At 34.4% G+C, this 18,207-nt stretch overlaps 2 protein-coding genes across 4 annotated transcripts in view; one reads left to right on the top strand and one right to left on the bottom strand.

The window, feature by feature from the left end:
- The window catches only part of LOC142973180 (uncharacterized), an 83,556-nt gene that overhangs the window by 28,486 nt on the left and 36,863 nt on the right, over window positions 1-18,207 (top strand). The gene's annotated exons all lie outside the window — the stretch shown is intronic.
- The window catches only part of LOC142973181 (uncharacterized), a 68,049-nt gene that overhangs the window by 27,156 nt on the left and 22,686 nt on the right, over window positions 1-18,207 (bottom strand). For both annotated transcript variants that reach the window (XM_076114790.1, XM_076114788.1), the window contains exon 2: window positions 14,778-14,837. The gene's annotated coding sequence lies outside the window, so the exon portion shown is untranslated. The remainder of the gene's footprint in view (window positions 1-14,777; window positions 14,838-18,207) is intronic.

Genomic DNA, 18,207 nt, shown 5'->3' with positions numbered 1-18,207 from the left:
TGTTACCAATTATGTTCGTGATAATGCTAAAATTCGACCATGACATTAATCGCCTTATTTTTGACTATTGATGTCATAGACTATGATTGAGCACGTATTTTTAAAGAACAATACTTTGCGATGACTAATCTAAATGCGCATTTATGTGATAGAGATCTGACATCCCCCTTGCAGTAGTGACAATTTTGGTGATTGTAAATCCCTCCTTAATCCAAGTAGATCGTATCATGATTATCACTGAACTTTTGGTTGGAAACTCGAGACAGTTCTAAACCAATCTATCTTACTTCATCTTACTTATATACGAGATTATATTCACGGATTCGCAGGCTTTTTTGTAAAATATTTAACTATCATCTGGCCAAATGTTACCCAAATCGATTCAGCCGTTTTGATGTTAAAGATGAAAACAAATACACTTTAATATAAACAATGATAATGTTAAGATTTCCTTGAATACTTTCCTTATACATATTTTTTATTGAAAAGCAGTCATGATTATAACAAACCATATTTTTCCGTTCTTTTAAGGATTATGCAGTTGCCATATTTTATCTCGATTTTAAATGAAACGTAAATAATGTTCCATCTAGGCCATATTATTGTGTAATTTCAATGTTAATTGGAAACGAATTCATTTGTTATTTAGCGCAGAGAAAGCCATTTGATTTGGCTTTCCATCGTTTATTGCAGTTCCGATTACTTTAAAGTAATTACGTTTAAGTAGGCAGCCTACTAGCCAATCGTAAATCATTGTTTTATTAAAAATAAAGTGATTCTTTTTAAAATGACAATTTAGTGTCGGTAGTTGTGACGCATTTACGCTAAGAGACTTCTCACAATATTAAACACAGTTAAATATTGAACGATGTCATAATATGCATTGTAAAATTACTAACATTAAAGAAACTAATTCAGGAACATTTTCACATCTCAATATGTGTCAGATAACCTAACTGCTAGATAAAATGACAGCAAATGCATCTGATAAACTCTCTTAAGCTTAGACGAAGGTTAAGAAACCGGTAATTAATAATTAAAAGAAATCCGGACCAAATCAGTCATAGATCTTAAATCTAGATCTCGCACTCGTGATTCGATATTCAAATTAAAGCTCAATGTTTTATTTATTCTTTTAATTTAACATGTCAAAAGAGACCCACTTACACGGCAACGACCTGCTATGTGCCAGCTTCCGATTCGAATTCAGATAAAGTTCTAAGTACCGGAATTAAAAACTTTTTACGACTTAAATGACAGTTAACCTAAAAAAAATTAACGCGTAAGCAACTTTTTCGTCATATTTTGACTTTAAAACGAGATCGACATTAAATGAAAATTATTTCTACTACGAGAATTGGCCTCTAACCTTGTGTCATGGGCCCACCACGGAAAAACCTTCTAAATCTACATAATATTTGAAAATTACTATAAACATCGTTGTACAGGTCATTGTAATTATTATTATGTCATGAATTCATAATAATATGGAACATGACCTTAAAACTACTATCATTTGAATCATTTAAATATCAGTAGTGAGTTTTGGGGACAAACTAAATACGTTCTAACGGTTAGATAATTAGCGTTCCAAAGTTTTCATTGTAATATAATAACAATGTTGCGAAAATGTAAATAGACTTCCTTGTTTGCTCTATGGAGGCCATAATGTAAAGACTAGTCATCAATGCCTTTCTGTAGTCGACCTGTCAATGTTGTATCTCCTTTCAGACTAAATTGTTTTTTTTTTTGGAAGACAATACATTTTAAAGATGGCGGCCATGAGCAACGGCTCACTGAAACGTCGTGCAACGCAAATATTAAAGGTTATCAAATATTGAAGATGATGGCTTTTCAAGTTTTCATGTGCAGTAGAATAATATGCTCGGCAGCAATAACTTACCATGCTTACAGTTTCTATTAAGAAGATACCTACTTATTAATTTTATGTCTTTAATAATAATTTCTGACGTAGAAATTGACGTCGTCGCGGTGCCTTTTTGCCTAACTATTACAAAGTCTGACGTATTTTGTTACTACAAAGTTACGTCAATAGATAGGGATCAAAGATATTATAAGAGAATGATGACGTTTTTCAAATTCAGGATTCTACACCAAAAGATGCAAAAAAATAGTATTACCTACCTACTGAAGTCAGTTTGTTTCTCTCTTTATCTGTTACGTTGTTACTGCTCAACTGATTTTAATAAAATTTAGTATGGCGATAGATGTCAGCTCCAGAGAGTTAGAAACGGCATGAAAAGTGTAGACGCGTATAGTCTCACGAGTCAGCTAGTAAATAATAAAGAAACTGTATCGCCTCTTTACAAGACCAACTTGACATCTAAAAAACGTTATTTTTGTTATTCGTTATCCAACACTATTATTGTTAAGGTGGTTTTATTGCTTACTAGCTGACCCGCGCAACTTCCCTTGCGTCACATAAGAGAGAATGGGTCAAAATTTTCCCCATTTTTGCAACATTTTTCATTGGTAGGTACTCTGCTCTTATTGGTCGTAGCGTGATGATATATAGCCTATAGCCTTCCTCGATAAATGGACTATCTAACACTGAAAGAATTTTTCAAATCGGACACTCCTGAGACTCAGTAGTTCCTGAGATTAGCGCGTTCAAACAAACAAACTCTTCAGCTTTATAATATTAGTATAGATTTTCCGAAAGCACATTAATTGCAGTAACTGAAATTGTCAATATTTTACTATTGATCAACGCAAATATTCAAATTGCTCTCTTGTAAAGGTTTTGTTAAACAAATATCACGTTGTTCTTGTAAAGATGCGGTATATTCTCTAAAACGTAGGTATAATAGGAAATAATAAGTTGATATTTATTTATTTATAGATCGTTCCTAATGTTGTGTGTCCAGCTGAAGCGGATCATGACCTTACGCTAACCGGTTATAGCAATGGCGAACGATTAATATTAATGGCGGATCACGCGAATCTTTTGTGTACACCTACCATTTATTTTACTACAACTTTAGCTAGACTATGGCAATTGTATAAAACTTTAAGAGAGTAGATACAGGCAGGCAGTAGGTATGTATGTAGTTATTTTTCCCGAAGTTTCGTTATAATTTTCGATAACAATATTTTATCTAAATCGTAATTCGTGGATAACACATTTCGTTTGAACTTAGCTTGAAAGTTGTAACCCACTTCAATTTAGTAAGAATTTTAAATCCAAAGTTTCCTTTTCGTCGAATTTAAGCCCCATGTTTCTTAATTATATTAAAATTCCCTCGCGATTCTCAAAAGATTTGTTCCAGGAATTACAATAAATATTAAAAGACAGTTCACGGACAAGTTATTAAACATTTACGAAGACGTTTTAATAAGCGATTGTAATTAAATATTACGAGTGTACGCATTATTTGGTTTACAACCGACATAATTAAATTTAAAATATGAGCTCAATAAAAAAGTTTCCGTAAGCCAGATCCGCTTACTCGTTGCACAATAACTACTTAATTAATACATATTTCTATGTACTTTTGTATGTATTTATTAACTAACATACTGTCTGTAGTATACCTACAGTTTACATGCATTTCTAGTGATAAGTGCTTAGTTTACAGCTAAAAATCCTTAAAACTAAATATACTGAGATTTGTATTTTTGTGTTTTTTCACGCTATTTCTAAAAGCCTAAATAATGGTCTACAAACTCTCCTTATTTCAATGATAGAAACAGCGAAGCCGTTCAAACAATGACCCCCGACAGACGTACAAACAGACAGACACAAAACTTGAACAGTTAAGTGTTTATAACTACAAGACAAGTAACTTTTTTTAAAGATGGATACTTAATTTTATTTATAAAACTGTACGAGATCTCAAAAAATATCGTTTTTATCACCGACCTCAATTTTGACACGAGTATTAAATTAAATAAATGATCTGGTTGCATATTAATTACGCTTCCTTTCTTCCTGCTTCATTATGGAAATTGTACAAGTTATTCATGATTGACCAATGCGAATGCATTCGATTATGTCATCCGCTTCGCTGATTTTGGTATATAAATCTACATATAACTAATTTGATTGCGTATTTTGTTTACGTTTGTCAAAAACCGGTAACTAACTCTGATTTTATATTAGATCTTCGCCTCCTAGACAATTAGGTTCAAAATTTCAACATTTCTTCTTCATTCAAAGTTACATTTAGGATTATGTTTTTCAGAGGACCCCATTTTTTTATTTCAGGCGACCCCATTTTATTTATGGCGTGTCAAAACAAGTGTGTGGAGTCACTACCCTTGCCCCAGAGCCCCGACCCCCTTGTTCCAAAATGGCGGAACTTTAGCATCTATACCCCCATTTATGTACAGATTAAGAAGCAAATTTGCGTTCTCCTAAAAAACACAAGCTAAGACCTAAAGAATTACATTTAATGGACTATCTAACATCAATTTAATTTCCAATAACAACTTAACTCTTCAACAAATTATTATTTCTCTTATCTAATTTACGAGCTTTTATTTTATAGAACTCTTTAAAAAAATATGTTAAAACTAATCACTCAAACGAGTTATGCTGATGAACTTACCTATATTTTTTATTCAATAATGTATCTTTTTCCCATTACATTGAGTAAAAAACATAATCTTTAATATATCGATTGCAATAAAAAGGTTTAAATTTTATATAATCTCTTACATTAAAATACAGTTAGCACAGACAGTTGGTATTAAATAATGTTTTAATAAAATATTTATTTCCTTACGTACTTCTTGTTTAACGACCAATAATTAAATAAAAATTACAAAATTTTGATATTCAATTTGGATGACTCCGCCATACACGGTGGTGCACAGATTAAAAAAGTGAACTCTATTTTGTCTTTGCTCCGTATTCTAAAAATAAAATTTAACTGGCCAGTCGGTCAAGTGCGGTGAGATGCGTGAGCATTGAGCAAGGGAGCAAAGACATTCACCTTGCAGTACTCGAAGGTTAGTCAAGTTAGGTCCAGACTATGGTCTTGATATACTGGTATATTGCCCTCATTTTAATAAGGATTCGACCTTACCGTGTAAAGAAACGTAAAATGTAGTCAAATTACAATAACAAGCATTAAGGTATGAGTCTACCTATTATGGTTTGAAAGCTTAACTGCTTACATATGAAACAAAATTCGATATCATGGGGATAGTGCAAATCTGCGTATCTATTTATTAGATTTTATTAGATAATACCGCGTATCTGCTATTCGATCAAATTTTACACGAAGTAGTTTAAACCTTTAATTTTCGTTATTTTAATGAGCTATTGGGTTTATTTTTACTAGAGATAGATAATTGATACATTTTATGACATATTTAACATATTTTTTTCGTAACAATTTCCCTTAAAATTACGATATTAAGAAGTATTCATTTCCTCGTGAGAAATTTGCCGTGACGAGCACAAATATTGCATGAAAGCAGAAACCAATATTAAGTTATTAATAAACTATAATTACTTTTACATTCATATCTCTATCAATAAATCTATGTAATATGATAATTACAAGATTAGGCCTCTTTATTTATAAAACTAATAGGCTTACATATTATCTTGGATTAGTATAATGTTTGTAACAAACACTTGAAAAATAATTTCAAATACGACGTAGCAAACTAGTTCTTGGAATATTTTAATACTAGTTATTATCTAATCCTAATCTCTAATTTATACAAAGCGGCTTTTGCCCACGGCTTCGTCCATTTTAAGAGATTTGCAATGATATAATTATTTCTCCTTAATTGTTACTCAAAAATCATGTAGCATTGCATCGATGAAATAATTCTTAAAATCGGATCTGATATTTAGAAAACGACTCTCTACGTACCTACCTACTTCTTTAGTTGACTATAATAATGAATTAATTATTAGGACTGAAGCTTACATTTTCAGTTAACTTCATATTTTTTGACGTTTTGTCACGCAATGTGGTGATAATGTCAAAAATCCTCCGTAGCGCAGTGGTTAAGGTGTACGCCCCGCGACTATCATTGCGACGGTAGGTCATGAGTGTTCGTTTCCCACACATAGCAATTATTTGTGCGATCCACAAATAGTTGTTTCAGGTCTGGTGATCTGGTTGTACTTTATGTCAGTTAACTGTATGTTTGTAAGTCCTCGCGACTCCAGAATGAGAGTTGAGACAGAATGATTCGCCGATAATTGGCCATGGATAATATTACCATTAGTAAAAAAAAACACTTGTGAATGAATGAATGAAAAACTCTTTATTTTACTTAAAGTAAACACGAACAACATAAAATAAACTTAAAATAAAAGTACAATTGGCGGCCTTATCGCACAGTGGCAATCTCTTCCAGGCACTTGTGATTGTCAAAAGTAAAAAATTGCCGCCCATTTTAAAGGTATAGAGTAAGAAGAACTGGCATGAAACTATGCCAATCATCATATGAGATGGACACGTGCTACAAAGCGAAGATAAAAATAACCTCATGTTATCGCAACTCACGTGTGTTACCGTGATAATTGATTGAGGAATTTAATTACCTCCCTCAGTACGTGAGTATTTCATAAACTCTACAATTTGGTGCTACAGTCAGCTCAGATTTAAATGATAACAAACTGATTTTCTTAGTAGATGGTTTATCAGTCATGTCCAATATTTATAAGTGAATGCAGTAGTAAAAAATGTACAGGATGAATGTCGGTGGCATTTAATTTTACGCATTTGCCATATAGCAATAGAAAAATCGTACAAAATCACTGAAATTGTTACTGGTGGATCAAGTATTTATAGAATAATTTCGATCTTTTGATACACAATGTACAGGAAAATGTAGCAAATAAAAAAATCGGCTTTTCTTAGTTTAGAAATTTCCACGTGAAGTAAATAGTAACTACAATGTTAAAATGAAATTTAATTTATTTCAAAGCAATGAACTTGTGGCGTAAATATGGTATACCCACAGTTAATGTTATTTTTAGTCATAAAATGGTAAATATAAACATTTAGATATTGTCAAGTATATAGTTTATAGTTCGATTAGTATTTGATATCAAAACAACTTTATAAATCAAGTGTTATCTAATTTATCTTACATAAAAATAACTCATGAGATAGCTAATATATGATAGTATATTATTTTGATAGAGCAGTTGTACAAATCACGTAATAGACAAACTCTTATATTTCGAAGTTTGTTCTACTTAAATATAAATGTTATTTTGGACCTAGAGCATTGTCAATCTTTCAAAATATATGTTATTATTGATTATATTGATTTATTTATTATGATTTTAATATACACAGTATTTTAATATACTCCAAATGTTACAATTCAGGGAAAATTTATGTTTACTTAATTAGGTAATTTACTTGGATAAAAATCCACTACGGATACCTAACTTATCATATTAATAGTCATTCAAAATAAAACCACATTTGAGTACAAAAATATCAAAACAAATATATCAAATCGAAAAAAATACAAACAAATCGATACAGATACAGATTCAAATGGATTTAATAAAAGTCTCTCGGCAGCTGCTCAAGACTGGTTGGTTGAAAGGCGCCATGACGCGCCCGCCGGCTGACATAATGCGGCCTTCGAAATATTGCCACCTCAATAAAATTGCCAGCCTTGCCAGCTATTATCTTTTAGTTTGGTCTCGAAAACTTTGATTGCGATCGTAAACACATTAAAAAGGACACTCGTTTTCACCAAATATGGTTGCCTGATATTAATATAATTGACTTTTAGAATTTGTTATTGTGGAACAATAGATATGAGTTAATCGTTCTAATATTAATGTTGTAATAAAATAGTCCTTATCGTGAGAAATGGCAGCTGCTGTAATATTTTGACACTGATATTAACTACCGATTTCGTTCAAAATTAATATTTTATAAACTCTACCAAAATATAATATAGTCTTTTGATAAGTCTCTCAAAATATTTTGTAAAAACACGTAACTTTATTCAAAAAAGTCGTATACTTAGTCTAAATATGACGAAGCTCATTTAAACCCAGTTTCTGTTACATAAGTTATGTATACAGATGATCGGTGTATAATTTGCGAGAATTATCTCAGAACTGGTTGCTAACTGGTTTGCTCCATGAACCAGTCACCTGATACCACTTACACTGCACTTGGGATACATTTGAACGTGCACGGAATACAAACTTAATATAAACTAGCTTATACGTCTTGGTCTGCGTGAAAAGATTTCCCGGGGTATAAAGTACCCTATGTGTTTATTTATGTTATTAACTATCTCTATACTAAATTTACCAGTTGTGCTCACATGTCAGTAAACGATCTGTAGGTTAAGCAAACCTAGGCGCGGTCATTCCGTAGTGGTATTTGAACGGGGCGTCTCTGTGCTTTGGAGGACACGTAAAAAGTTGGTCCCGGTTTTTGTCAATTAAGGCCTTCGGGTGGCTTGAACAACTTCGACACTAGATTGATCACTAATCATACGATAAGTAGAAGACTTAACATAAAAATTATTTCAGTAGTTTTGATGTGATTGACTTACAAATATCTATCTAAACATCTAAACTTTTGCATTTACATTGGTAAGAAGTAAAGATAGATCTGAAGATAAAAATATAATATCTAAGTGGTCGCCCAGTCAAGTTTCTATAAGTAGGTGTTTTAAGTTGCTAGTTGTGAACTAGTTTTACTTTAAGTGGTGTAATCTTAAGCTATTTTTAAACCTAGAATAATTATAATTATAAATATGCTTAAGTATAAGATTTTTTATTCTCGAATGGATAGTGGATAATCTGGTGTCGTAGGCATCTAAAGAACGTCCGCGCTAAGGGTGCTTTACCCATAATTAGTTAACCGACCGATGAGCGCGAGTGCCCAGCGGTGTCGCAGTACAGGCTAACCAAAAAAAATAGGAGGCCTCCTGGCCGATATTCGGCTACGGCAGCCAGTTTTATTGAAACTAGCCAATTGTGCAGAACTTTGTTTATTATAGTATCAACGTGTGTGTTCAAAATACAGATACGCTCTCTATTCTCTATTCAGAGCCTGGTGACGCGATTTATGTATATAGTACCAGCCATGTTTCGATGTAAGGCTACATAATATCTCTTAGCTATCCATCAAGTTTAATGTCATTTATAAATAGGTACACATCCTTTAATCATTAAATGATGTAATGGTGTTTTAATTGACATTTAGTTATGGCAGCATGATACAGTATGGCGTAAGACGGCCATTGTCGCGAACAGTCATGATTATAATTGCGAATCACTTAGCGCTACGTGTTGTCTATTTTAGGAACTGTTTTACTATAAATATAGACGTATGCTGTTGAGTTATTATCTTACGAATCTGTTTTTACATTTTGTCTTTCAAATATAAATACAAAAACATAATTTATCCCATGGGAAATTTCTCATGGGAAAAGGCAGAACTCTAGCTACTAAGGATTAATGATAACTATTAGTTTTACTATTTATTTTTGTGGAAAACAAACACGTGAATTTTCTCAAAAAATACCATTTTAAACATAAGATGTGTGACATATTTCTTGAGTAGGTACATGCAAAGTCCCAAACTGTTCTTGGCCAGCATAGTGGGCTGAAGGCCTAACCCCTCCTTCGTTCGGTAGCTGACTGACCTTGCCCAGCATTGGGACAGCCACAGGTTAGGAAACAAAATAACCTAATTTAAGTCTTAGTAGAGAAATGTTTTATTTTTTATCAGGAGCGTTTTAAAAGTACCTTAACAGATTTTAACTCAACGTCGTCGGATAATTTAATGATGCAACCAATCAACTATTGATGGAACAGTTTAATTATGTAGTTATAATTACTACAAAGAGTTTAATAATACTAATATACAGCCATGGGCAGCTGAGATCACCATTCTCAATAGATTCTCTTCGTGATGACAATGGCCTTCCTTGAAACAAGCGTACTTGAACAGGATCAAAATGACCTATCAAGTAATAAAACTCATTGCCCAACAGATTTTCATGTTTTGAAAACAATTGATAGGAAATGAAAATATAATTGATATAATTTTATAATTGAAGATAATTTGCTGTCCACGAAAAAAATAAAACCTTTATCTTTACATAAGTAATAATTAATTTATCAGAAAACTAATACTTCTACGAAAGCACGTATAGTTAATTAATACCAATTATAGACAAAGTTTGTTTTTCACTAATTCCACGCACACGATGGCGTACACACTAAAAATGGTTGAACTTATTTGGCGATGAAAATTTGTACTTACCTAATTCATTAGAGGTTACTTTACAGGTAATTCTAGCTTTCAACTTAAATAAAAAAGAGTGAATAACTACAGGTTATTACCTTGATAAAACTACCTGTAAACCAGAACCTCAAATTAATTGCATTTTACCTACCAAAGCTGAGCTTAAGAATAAAAAATATCGTGCGAAAAATGGTAAGTTTTAATGAATCTATAAGCAGGTTTAGCTAGTTTAATTATTATGAAAATGTTACTGTTAACTAATAATCGCAAGTGCAGTTAGAAATATTGCCATTTGTTTATTACGTCGTACACTTGGGGCCCGCGAGTGGCTTTTTATAATATCTGCGCAATAACAAACTGCTGATGACTTGATGAGGTCATTGGCCTCGCCGACTCTAATAATATCTAGCTAATCAAGCATAAATATCAATGTTTTCGATCTCATTTAACAAAAATATCATACTACAATTTGAATACATTAATTCTAAAATCATCAGTTTTATATTAAAACTAAGCATTTTAATCAATTAAAAAGTAGAAAAACAAAATGGTGGTCCCCATTTTGAATCTGCAAATGTCTGCAATGGCGGCAGATTCGTTCGGAAACTTTAAATAAAAACTGCAAGGCACATTCGAAAAGGTCATTAATTGTCTATTACAAGTTTTTAAACTGTTCGTGGTTCGAATTTGCTGAACGTGTTTTTTAATCACGATCCGTACGACACGCTTCCGCAGTGAAACATCAACTTTATAAAATGAAAACATTATTGAAATTTAATAATATTGTGCTTAATTTTGATTGAAAGGTGCGCGCGTTTCCTGATGCTACCAAATTGTTTCAGGGAATTTGTAAACAACAATATTTAGGACACAAGCTGTTATGTAAGATGATATTTTCTCTTAAATTAAAGTGCGAAATGATAACAACACTTTATAAATAAAGCCTGTACAGGTATAAATATAAGCTTGGAAGCAGTTTTAGAAAACCGTTTGACGTAATAAAATAAGTAAGTTCATAGAAACCATGCTTCCAAGTTCATGCCAATCTATCAATAAGAACTTTAAACAACATAGTTTTAGAAACTTAACAAACAGTTCTCTCAGTTTAAGAAACCCCTTTTGACGTAATAAAATATGTACGTTCTTGGAAACCGTGATTCCAAGTTCATAACAATCTATCAATAAGAACCTTAAACAATATAGTTTCAGAAACTTAACAAACAAATTTCAGAATACCAAGTTTCAGTGAACAACTATGTTTATTGGTTTACCATTATGAAATGTCCGGTGACCCGTATTCCACATAAAAGATTCATTACGGAGGAACGCGTGACCGTTCTGACGCGATAAAGAGGAAACATTTTCGTATACGGTGTGATACCGCCCAATTTGTACGGAATTGAGGAAAATTGTACACATTGAATGGCATGTTGTGGCTTTTTTTATTAAATGTCAACATATTAGAGTCTGGCACTGTATAAATATATATATGTCGTCGTCGTCGTCGTTGCGGGTTCATAATTGATATTATGATATGACGGAGGGGTGTGGGTTCTCTGGGTTTTCATCCTCCATCATCATAGGTACTCATTGTGATAAACCTATTCATCGACTGTGGGCGTCGTGGTGTAGTGTCAGATAGATAATAAGTCACACTCGTACAATTGAACACTTTATAATTACAAGTAGGTACAGTAAACACCAGTTATAACGTAATTATTCGTAATACAGAATGCGCGATGGTTCAGTGTCGTCCACGCGCCATTCCCGCCAAAACAGAAGAGAATCACATCTGTCAAATTCGAACAACGCGCGCCACTAACTCCATCGAACGCCACTAGATGGCGTTGGCTTCCTGTATACGACCTCATTCTGACCAAAGAGTCTTTATACTCTTTTCATATTCCGACACGGCCATCCTGCTTGCACACGTCCTCGTGTGATGGTCACTCTGTGAACAATATATCTCACGACAGAACAATGTCACACTCGGCCACTCCTGACCAAACTCTACAATTACTGGGTCCATCTCATAACTCTACTAAGAGCTTTACTTGAATATTAAATTAAATCTCAATTTACGAACAAACATTTGGAAACAGTAGTCAAAATAGTTTCATTAACAACAGTCAGCATGAGTCATGTACCAAAGCCGTTTGAATCAACCTTTACAGCTTTACAGCTACTGTACAAATACTTAGTTGACAGTTATCCCCGAGTAAAGTTTCTAACACCACGGCTCTCCAGCCGACGAGCAATCACATTGCTCACACGTGCATCCCTCTTGGACTACACACTACGGTCTCCACAGACCACGACTTTCTCCAAAGTCCAACCACTCAATACGGCCTCTCAAGACCACGACCTCCGTCAGTGTTAAACGCTAACCGCGCACCCACGGACTACTTGAGTTGCCTCAAGAGATACCGATTTCCACCAGGCTACGAATACGTATTAACAACTGATACGGTCGAACACAATACGGCCGAAAGAAACCTTCACTCGTTTGAATACCTTCACCACAAACTCATCAGTCTCATTATCATCAAAATCTATATCGACTGGTACATGACCTCTGACCAACATATCTATCCACAATCTCAATAATTTCAAAAGGCTCTTTGAACTTGTTATCTAATACTTTTCTAAAACAACCGTGCATAATTCTATGCTCAACTTAGTCAACTTAATCCTTAACTCATCTGTAGTCAATCCAGTAAACCCATCATGAAAAACTCTTAATTCATTCAACATTGAAGTGAATTACTACCATCATTATTACTGACCAAATTAACACGTTAGACTCTCGTTTAATAAAATTCACTGGCAGTCATTACCAAAACATAGACTACACAATTATTTTGTAAGTAGGTAATTATCGTTCAAAACAGGGGATAAATTTCAAAAGGATCGACCTCTTAATAACCACACAACATAAAATATGTTCTGTACTGAACACTCGTCTAACATCTTTGACCAATACTAGTCATTGCAACAACATTATTAGAACATTTACCAGTAAACGTAGGAAAACTTCATATTACCAACAAGCGTTCAGTCACGGAACCATAAGTAAAACGTAACGATTCACCTTTACGTTCGTAAGTCCTCGATGGTGGTTGTATGACTCGTACATCAATGCATCGCCGCTCTTTCCGCTTCCCGTCGTCACCCGGCTGCCGCCTTCATCGTCGCCGCCGCTACCACCTCTAGCGTTGCTACCGCGCCGTCACCGTGGCCGCCACCTCAGCCATCAACGTAGCCGCCAACGCAGCCGCCAGCGTAGCCGCCACCGCAGCCGCCAGCGCAGCCACCAGCGCAGCCACCAGCGCAGCCGCCACTGCAGCCGCCAGCGCAGTCGCCACCGATGCCGCCGCCGTCGCCGACGCCGCTGTCGCTGCCGTCGCTGCAGCCGCCGCGCCGCGCCGCTCGTTCACCGGACGGCTATGTGGCGAGGCTTGCCACATTTGTAGCACATCAAGGCTGCTGGTTGTTGCGGCGCTTGATCCGACGATGATGTAAATGCTCGATGTTCGCTGGTCTATAGGTTTACTTCATGATCTTGCGTCTGTTTCTCGCTTCTCCGAGTCAATCGTAGGCAGATCTTCATTTGTTTTTGAGGTTATTGTTGTTTTTCTTCTAACATTGCAGCTCAAACATAATTATCTCACCAGACGTCCGTTTCTTTTCTTGTACTATCTGACACCGATCCCACTTCTGATGTCGTCGTCGTCGTCGTTGCGGGTTCATAATTGATATTATGATATGACGGAGGGGTGTGGGTTCTCTGGGTTTTCATCCTCCATCATCATAGGTACTCATTGTAATAAACCTATTCATCGACTGTGGGCGTCGTGGTGTAGTGTCAGATAGATAATAAGTCACACTCGTACAATTGAACACTTTATAATTACAAGTAGGTACAGTAAACACCAGTTATAACGTAATTATTCGTAATACAGAATGCGCGATGGTTCAGTGTCGTCCACGCGCCATTCCCGCCAAAACAGAAGAGAATCACATCTGTCAAATTCGAACAACGCGCGCCACTAACTCCATCGAACGCCACTAGATGGCGTTGGCTTCCTGTATACGACCTCATTCTGACCAAAGAGTCTTTATACTCTTTTCATATTCCGACATATATATATATATATATGAGCTTAAGAATATCTCGCATTGCGGGAAAATTACGCTCAGTAGAAAAAAGTTAGTAGTAGTAAAATGTTATAAAAATATTAATAAAATTGTTTATAGTAGGTACAGAAACAATTAATATTTTTTATAACATTATACTCGATTTTTTTTATATTTTAACCTTGTTCATATTCTCTATTTAGTATAAAACACTTTTCGTTTCTTTGATAGATGCACAGCTCTAGAAAATTTAAGTAAAATTTACCAAAGTCTTACCCAAAAAAACAATCAATAGTGCTCATAATTTTAGCAATAATTGTATTTACTAAATAAAGTTTCCCTCGTATCCCATCAAGGTGTACAGAGGGGAAAATTTCAGTCTTTAAAGCTAGTAATATCACAAGTACGAACCTAGGAAGAAGAAGAAAGTGCACCACACTCAGTATCAGCTATTCGCGCAATGACATGGACCTGCAACAATATGACACATTCGTTAACATCAAGTAGAAAACATTACAAGTGATTCACCATCTATTGCAATAATCCTTACATTTTATAGAACACAGTCATCGTTGACATACTGTAGCTGTCATTCTTTATACATAACTAGATTTTGCTAACAACTTCGTCCGTAAGAAAAGGTTTCCTTAAGTAAAAAGTATCCTATGTGTTAAAAACTACGTGTGTCGTTGTGCCGAAATCCGTTCAGGAGATCTTGAAAGAACATCGAAAAATGATTTTTATTTGACTGATTAGCGCTCCTAGCGCATTCCACACGAACTACTATTTTAAATCATTTTAAATGTCAATATATAGTGTAACCCTCTTATTCATAAAAATATATTATAATGAAGTTATGAAAGGCTTATAAAGTGTTTTGTTCTTTCACTCCTTAGCGAAATGAAAAAATGAAAATATATTATACTTAGTAGTTTTTTAACTAAAATAGGTTTATAGTGTATTTATGAATAAGAGGGTACGACTATATATAAAACTGCTAAAACTCGAAAAAACTAAAAGCAAATATCAGCAACTAATACTCTTGCCTCATCTCAATGACAGTTTAAAACTATTACTTTATCTAAGCGAAGCGGAAGCATTACCATCCATCTTTTTTAACTGGCAACACTGGGAAACGACGTGTATTCATAATTGTTTAATATTTGAGTGATTAATCCATCGCGAGTTAGGAAGAATTACTTTTTACTTTCTTTGTTGATGACTTGCATAATAATGTGAGAAAAATAACGTAGAACCGACACCATTTCTCTCACGTTCGAACACGAGTTATGTTCCACAGACATGCGCGAACGAATGACAGCTGTAGCCCGACAACTTTGTTGAGAGCCTTGGCATGCAGATTTTTCTAGATTGTAATATTTTAGATTTCGAGTCTAGATGATAATAATGTAGTTGTATGAAAAAAGCCATCGCCAGCTGCTTAAGCCTTCGGATCACTGATGTTCGAAATTCTGAATTTTCGTGCCTCTGCAAGCCGTGAGCCTTGCATACAAGTCTGTCTACTAAGTTGTCGGACTACAGTAGCAAGTCATTAGAATGATACAGCTGTTGGTCATTCGTCCGTTGGTCATTCTATGTGACATGGTTTTAGTCTTGAACTTGACGTTTTTCATTTACTTTCAGATTGCTACATTATTACGTTTAGCTTTTGCTGCTAGGTAGAGCCTAGCAAGCAATGCTGGAGGTTTAGCCAAGATTTTGACAGAAAATCTTATTATTAAATCCCTTTCCTTTTACGCTATGTATTACATTCTTACACGTTCTTACTAGACTAACCTCTGTCCTATCAGAAAATCAGAGGTTTAATGGTAAAAGTATTCACTTTGATATGAAAAAAATATATATTCGACTTCAAAAAGCAAAGTTTCAAACAAAGTCTGTTGTTTCATGCATCTTCAGAGCATAATTAGCAGTAATTCTTAGAATTCTCAGACTAATTAATTGTTAACGCTGACGCTTCGGCGGCGCTCGTCCTCACTCGGTGATTGTTAGAACTTCTGTCAAGGTTTCTAACCAGCCGACTGACTCGCGAACGCACATCCTTATACATTGAGTTTAGAAAAACACCGGTAAACTGCAAGTCTCCTTTTTTACACCGGTTTATAACCGTTTTAGTCAGATTAACTGCCCAGTAATACGTATTTTCTACACTTTGTACTATCGAGTAGTTACTGTACTGTAGAGAGCATTTGACGTTTAAAATTATTTGATAAAAAAAAATCTCTTAGAATACCCTAGGGGCGCTGGTCAGCTTTTCATACAAACAAAGTAAGCTAGCTGATTCACAATTGTTAATTATATTAAGAAATCGCTTGTTCATGTAAAAAGGAAACTTCTTTCTTGTTTCGAAACTAGAATAATCTATTCGCAGGCCATTGCAAACGTACTAACTACTTCGTATTTGAAGGAATCGAAGGAACAGGACTATATTAAAGAGTGAGCGAGAAGGTCTAATGAAATCTCCCAAATGTACTATAAAATGTACTTGATAAAAAGTTCTTAAATGGTGCAACTACTATATTTAAGCAACGACTTTTTATTTGCACAAACATTGGACAGTCGATCTGTTTAAATTTTAGACGTAATTTCTCAACCGAAGCGGTGAAAGGCGTTGCAAGGCCGCGTACACAATAGACTGAATTATGGCCGATACAAATAAGTACAGAACAGACAGACCACCGGAAAGAGCCTCCATTCATATAAACCGAGGCTTTGTTCTCAACTCTTCGAATAGAAATGGAAGCCAATCTAGATTTCGTCCGGTTATTCGATAAAATTTGTATTAAACTGTTCTCGAACTTTCAATAAGGATTAGGTTTAAACTGAGTATTATTAATGAGTAGCGGAATAGTTTTCGCAGGTACGCAGGGGTAGGGATTTCCTACGAAATATGTTGATAGCTAGCCGGTTAATGATAGTCTATAATAGTAAAATTATATTATGTACTAAAGGCCGCCCGCCGGTGACATCGTACGCCTGGAAACCCTTCCATGACGTTATTCCCGTATAAATCCCGATCCCTCGGGAACTCCAGGATAAAACGTAGCCAATGTGTTGTTCTGGGACTTCAGCTACCTACATACCAAATTTCATTGAAATAGGTTCAATAGTATTTGCGTGAAAGAGTAACAAACATCTCTACATACTTATAATGAGTATACTTATATTAGTGAATCTAAGTTGACAACTTCTTGAAAGCCACTATGCTGTACTTGCATTGTTTTCTCTCTTATATTATTGAGAATAACATGAAAAGTAACAAAACGCATACTGGTTGACGTTGATGCATCGGATGGCTTATAACTATAGCCAATTTTTGCTATTTATTTAAGTATATCAACATCTAATTATAACATTTCTCTTAAACGGTATGCTTCAAGTAAATACCCCTAAGCAAAACCAGCTTGTTGAAGACAAAGTGACTAAGCACTTTTGCACTAAATTATCACTTAGTTTCAAGGCTAATCTCGGACATGATTAACATAATAATATTATTTATAAACTCGATCAAGTGATCCACGTTTTTTCTACAACTAGTTTAACTCGTATATTTGCGTAAATAAAAACAACAATAAGGTGAAGATGAGAATCGAAAATACGTATTCGTTATTAAATCCACACATTACAAGTAAATTGGACTTTCACAATGATTCCTAATCAAAATACCAAATAATCTTTTTGTAATTTCAATCAATGTAAAGATTTGTCAAATAATTTAAGTAGTAGTAACTTTAAAGCAATTTTTAACTTTAAAAACGATATTATTTAAAAAAAAACTACCTAAAACTTAATCGTGTATTGATTTTTTTTGAACGTCTAA

Source organism: Anticarsia gemmatalis, chromosome 5 (assembly GCF_050436995.1).
Source record: "Anticarsia gemmatalis isolate Benzon Research Colony breed Stoneville strain chromosome 5, ilAntGemm2 primary, whole genome shotgun sequence".
Taxonomy (NCBI): Eukaryota; Metazoa; Arthropoda; class Insecta; order Lepidoptera; family Erebidae; genus Anticarsia; species Anticarsia gemmatalis.
Note: the sequence above shows the minus strand (reverse complement) of the source record. Positions and strands in the feature narration are given on the sequence as shown.